Source organism: Ascaphus truei, unplaced genomic scaffold (genome assembly GCF_040206685.1).
Source record: "Ascaphus truei isolate aAscTru1 unplaced genomic scaffold, aAscTru1.hap1 HAP1_SCAFFOLD_1074, whole genome shotgun sequence".
NCBI lineage: Eukaryota > Metazoa > Chordata > Amphibia > Anura > Ascaphidae > Ascaphus > Ascaphus truei.
This window is the reverse complement of record NW_027453940.1, coordinates 88,812-94,280: the sequence shown is the minus strand read 5'-3', so window position 1 is coordinate 94,280 and position 5,469 is coordinate 88,812. Positions and strand designations below refer to the sequence as shown.

The 5,469-nt window shown below is 42.5% G+C and overlaps 1 long non-coding RNA gene across 1 annotated transcript; it reads left to right on the top strand.

Annotated features, from left to right (window-relative positions):
- Nucleotides 1-250: 250 nt before the first annotated feature.
- LOC142475164 (uncharacterized) lies at nt 251-1,795 on the top strand. Its single transcript, XR_012790763.1, has 3 exons — nt 251-351; nt 444-680; nt 1,698-1,795. It is a non-coding gene; the product is annotated as an uncharacterized LOC142475164 (long non-coding RNA).
- Nucleotides 1,796-5,469: the final 3,674 nt, after the last annotated feature.

Genomic DNA, 5,469 nt, shown 5'->3' with positions numbered 1-5,469 from the left:
CTTTGCTCGGTATCCACCAATCAGGGTTCTTCAGATTTAACCCTTCTGTTTTAAGTGCACTTCATCAGTGCACTTGTTGGGTTCATTTCATTTTTGTTTGACTGGTTTATCTTTGTTCTACTTGGTAACAAGTAGAATTGCTGTTCAACTGAATTGGCCGGCTTCGCCGGCCAATCAGTTTCAAACCAGATCAAAATAGACTCACTAGTTTGTCTCCTGCGAGCTTCCGTACACAGCGTCTTGTTAGAGTGGGGCGTGGACATGTGTAAACTTCAATGGTGGGAAAATGAGACAGTTTTAGCTGCTAGCTGAGCAGTGGTACAGCGCTCTGTAGAAGGCGCTCTCAGTCGGGTGAGTGATTTTTCAATGTGTGTGTTTATTTCATTTCTCATTTTACTTTCACTTTAAGTACTGCATGCTTATTTTTTTCTGTGGGCATTTAGGGATTTAAGTGCTCTGTGAGCCGAGTCCTCCATTGAAGGAGGAGCTATGAGGCCAACCTATCACAGCTACTGTACCATCTTCAGTTGCTTTCAGTATACTGATTAATCCACGGCACAGAATATGCAACTTCAAATACATCTATCAACTGTCTATATGTTAAGCCCCCGGACAAGCATTTGCTTGTTAGTTATACACTAGTTTCATACAAGCACTTCACACAGGGGGCTTCAACTTAGGTAGTACTTGACCGGCCGGTCTGAGTGTTCTCATTTCCATATATTTCTTGCCTCTACACTTTATTTACATACTTTGTACTTATTACTGCAGTGTAGCATTTTTCCCCACACCTTAAGGTTCAGTTTATAACAGCTTTGTAGGTCACCACTGCTCCTCATTTTAACCATTTATGTGTATGTGATTAATAAACCTTTATTGATACAATTTGTGTATGTTAGAGTGCTATTCAGGGGATTCTTTTTTTCTGTGTTAGTTTTCATATATATGTGTGTGTGTGTGTGTGTGTGTGTGTGTGTGTGTGTGTGTGTATATATGTATATATTTATGTATATATATTTGTGTGTGTGTGACCTTGGGCAAGTCACTTCATATCCTCTGTGCCTCAGGCACCAATGTCATAGATTGTAAGCTCTATGGGGCAGGGACTTGTGTCTGCAAAATGTCTCTGTATAGCGCTACGTAAAACTAGCAGCGCTTTAAAAGAACATGCTGTTATTATTATTATATATAAATGTGTATGTATTTATTTATATAGCACTATTAATGTATATAGCGTTTCACAGTAGTAATACATGTGAAAATCCTATAAATAACAAATACAAATATCAGGTCATGGGAATAAGTGATTTGGACATAAAAGTAACATTTCGGAAGTGTGGACAACTAATACATCTTGTAGATTGCCTTTACAGTGTGATGTCATTGATTCAGTAGATTGTGTGCAGACCAGGACTGCAGTACAGTGTCACTCACATGGATGACTTGCGTGGTAGAAGCTCAAGAACAAGGATGTCAAACTCCAGTCCTCGAGGGCAGCAAACAGGCCAGGTTTTCAGGATATCCCTACTGAAAACCTGGCCTGTTTGGGACCCTCGAGGACTGGAGTTTGACATGCATGCTCTAGAAGGAGCACAGCTGTGGGTGGGAGGTGGATTTGCTTTGCATCAAATGGTTTGGAGCAAGGTTTATTGTATGTATTATCATAATAACAATGCAATGCTTAACTTTTATTTTAGGAGGGATGACTGCAGAACAGAAGTGAATATTGAAGCCATGTGTTCCTTTTCTTGCAAAAGAGAAAATTTGAAGGACAGTTGAACAGAATGAAAATTACTACACAGAGACAGATAAGCAATGTGTATATTTCTCATTTACCATTTAGTATTTGTCGTTTTATTGACTCCACACAATCCGGCTGCTACGGGTTTCACATTGAACATTTTCATCTCTACTCTACCCCTTCCTGTGATCTGAACCATGCAAGTTTTCATTGATTCAATACATCATGAGTAGAGTGTGGCTACAGTATGAAGTAAAGACCCAAGGACCACATCTACTACCATTCATAACAAGAACATGTGCAGTAGCGCACAGCTGCAGTTCTATGTGATTGTTATGAAAGGTTGAGGTGGTTCAATTCTATGAATCTGGAGTGGGATGGATCCTGTTTGCATCACATGGTTTCATCTAGGCCAGTAGATTATATAACTCTCAGTACAGGTTACACATGGCATCAGTATTAGTGATGTAAAGAGGAGGAAAGCTTCAATGTGGAGAACAAAGCCAAGTAATGTTGAAGTTACTCCTTTTACCATTTACTTGGTCAGTCTGTACTGTCTACTCCCCACACAGCTGCTAAGGGTCTTCCATTTTAAATACTTTCACCTCCTATTCTGCACTGCTTTGCTGCCCATTATTTAGAGATGCGTTCCAGTCATGTTTACCACTCTGAATCTCTCTGCAGTCATTGATTCAGCACATCATGGGTAGAGCATGGCTACAGATACAGAAAGCTTTTATTATTTTACCGGCTGATCATCCATAATATTGCATTAAAACATAGAATATCACTTAATTTCCAAAAGATTCAGTGATGCTGATAATGCAGAATCTCACAACATTTCCCATCATAATGCCATAATGCACCAGAGGAAGAAATAATCCTTGCTATATCTGTACATTGTGTGACGTATTACCTCCATGACCATTGAGAGCAAGTACATCTTCTGTATAGAGCGGCTGTGTTATGATGCAGTTATTGATCATCATTGACATAATCACAAGAATCTTATGCAAAGGGAAATTGTCCGCAGCGAAGTGAGATGTGTGCCTGTTTTAAGTCCTCCAGCTTAACGCCCCTACACCTCCCACTACACAGACATACTTACTTATGCATACACTGACATCTGGCATACCTACACACACCCCAGGGCCACTTCTTCCCCTGATGTCAGGGAGAGGATTGGCATGCAGAGTGCAGTAAGTCTCCACGTTACTCTGGCCAACAGTCTTGGCCTACCCCCAGCATCTGTCACCCACAACATCTGTTCCCTCCTTGTAAAGTGCTGAACTATCTCACCTGGGTCAGTGCTATAGCTGATCACAGTGCCCGATCATGATGTCACTGTGACAGGCAGCAGTGCAGATTGACCGGTCAATCAATGCAGTGCCGCACCATATGCACTAAATGAGATTTCCGTTCCCCCTGTCAGGTTACTCCCTGGGCAGTGACCCTGCTCACCCCCTCCCCTAGTTCCACCTCTGACCACAATTATCTCTCTTGGAGAGTGTAGCAAATTGGTGTTGGTGGAATCTCACCTCTGCCATGCATGGTCACAATCTGGGCACAGGACCCAAATAGTGGGCAATGTGGCACTTCTTACAGTAGAGAATAAGTAACTATATTCTTTACTTGTGTATTAAGGACCTTATTTGCATTAAAATTCAGTCCCCATGGGACCAAGACTTTCTGGCTTACTGAACAAAGTGGAATTGTTTCGTAGAGGGTGGAGAATTGTATTTTATCTGAAATTACCCCCTCTGCACAAAATACAAACAATTATACACATACATGTACCTTGTGGAAGTTGTTGCCCTCTATCTTCCTGTGGTCTCTCCCTGTTTCTCACCGTGCCTCCTCCCATTTCCTTGCACCTCTGCGTCTCCGCATATATCCCTATACTCAGAGCCGGCTCCGGTCAGTGACATGGGATGCCCAAATATGAGCATATCCATACATGGGCATCCATGCCACTGACCGGAGCCCACTCTGTTGCGGATATGGAGAGAGACTGGGAGATTTACATCCCCTTATAATTCATATGGTGCATAGTACCGGCACGTATTGTTTTACCGTTACTGTGTACCTTCCTACTTTCACACTGGTACAGTATGTGCTGCAGTGGGACTGAGAGGGATATATTGGTAACACATAGTTATTGTTGGGGGAATTCAATCCATTTTGAAAATAGTAATGCAATGTTTTATACTTTTTTTTTTGCAGTAATGAAGAATGAAAAAGTTCTGTTAAAATTGAATTGGAGGTGAACTGGAATCATCATCAACTCTGCACCAGTGTGAATTGATGTTCTTTAATGTTCTGATAAGGTACATGCAACATCTCTTCCTCAACCCCTACACCACTCTCTGCCTCTTGCCTCTCTCTCTCCACCTCCCTGCTAAGCGTATTAACCCATCTAATGTAATCCACATTCCATGTCTCACTTTACTCTTCACTTCTCACGTGCCCTCTGGAATGTCTGCTCTCTGACTAACAAGGTCTATTTGTACATGACCTCTTCTGCTCTCATCATCCACCACTTCTCATTCCCCTCACCCCTGTCCTACTCGATACCTCAGCTTAATTGAACTCTCTCCTCTGACATCTACCCTTATCTCTAACCTCTCCTCACTTTCTGCTTAAACTAACTATCTTGTTAACTTTTACAATGCTATCATCTCCTCCTCCTCCCTCCTCCCTCCTCCATTATATATTTATATGCCCCTTCTAGGCTCTGACACACTCATCCCTCTAAGGCCATGATTATCATGGGCACATGCTTGGTCATCCACAGTGCGTGCGAGCGATGCAGAGCCGCCTCGGACCTCAGTGCAGGGATTGCTGCATACCCCAGCATCTGTCACCCACAAACAATACACACACTAATACTCCCCACAATACACACTATAATACCTCCTCAATACTAATCTCTCCAATAATATTATAGCTCCAAACACAATATACACAACACCCTTACACAAGATACACAATCTAGTACTCTCCTCTGCACCTCTACACACAATATAATACTCCCACACACACAATATACACACTACCCTCCTACCCCCATAAAATACAACCAATAATACACACACACTTTGTGGATGTTGGGACCAGCTCCCGGCATGCACCAGTGAAAGAGAGAGGCCAGCAGAAGCTCGGAAGAACTCCCTCTCTCCATCCGTGCCTCCCTCCGTTTCCCATCTTCTCCCTGTCTCTCTCCCTCCCTTTCCTTGCATCTCCCTGCGTCTTTACGTATACCCAGTCAGTGACGGCTCTGGTCACGTGATGCCTTAATATGGGCTTATCCATATATGTTCATCCACGTCACTAATGTGATGCCCGCACTGTTGCGGAGCTGGTACTTACGACGCGCACTTATTGTTTTATCAGTACTGCGTACCTGACTCTACCGGCCTACTTTCAACACTAGTACAATAAGTGCTTCACTACGAGTGAGTGGGGAATATTGGCATCACACAGTCACTGTTGAATATGCCATTCAATCCATTTTGAAAATAGTAATGCAATGTGGTTTTGTTTTGTTTGCTTTTTGCAGTAATGAAGAATGTTATAAGTTATATTAAAATTAAATTGGAGGGGAACTGGATTCAGCATTTCATCATGAACTCTGCACTTGTGAGAATTTACCTTCTTGAATGCCCTGAGAGGTACACTACCGACACACTTTATTGAAGTGTGGTCGGTACCGCAAGCCGGGAAATCTC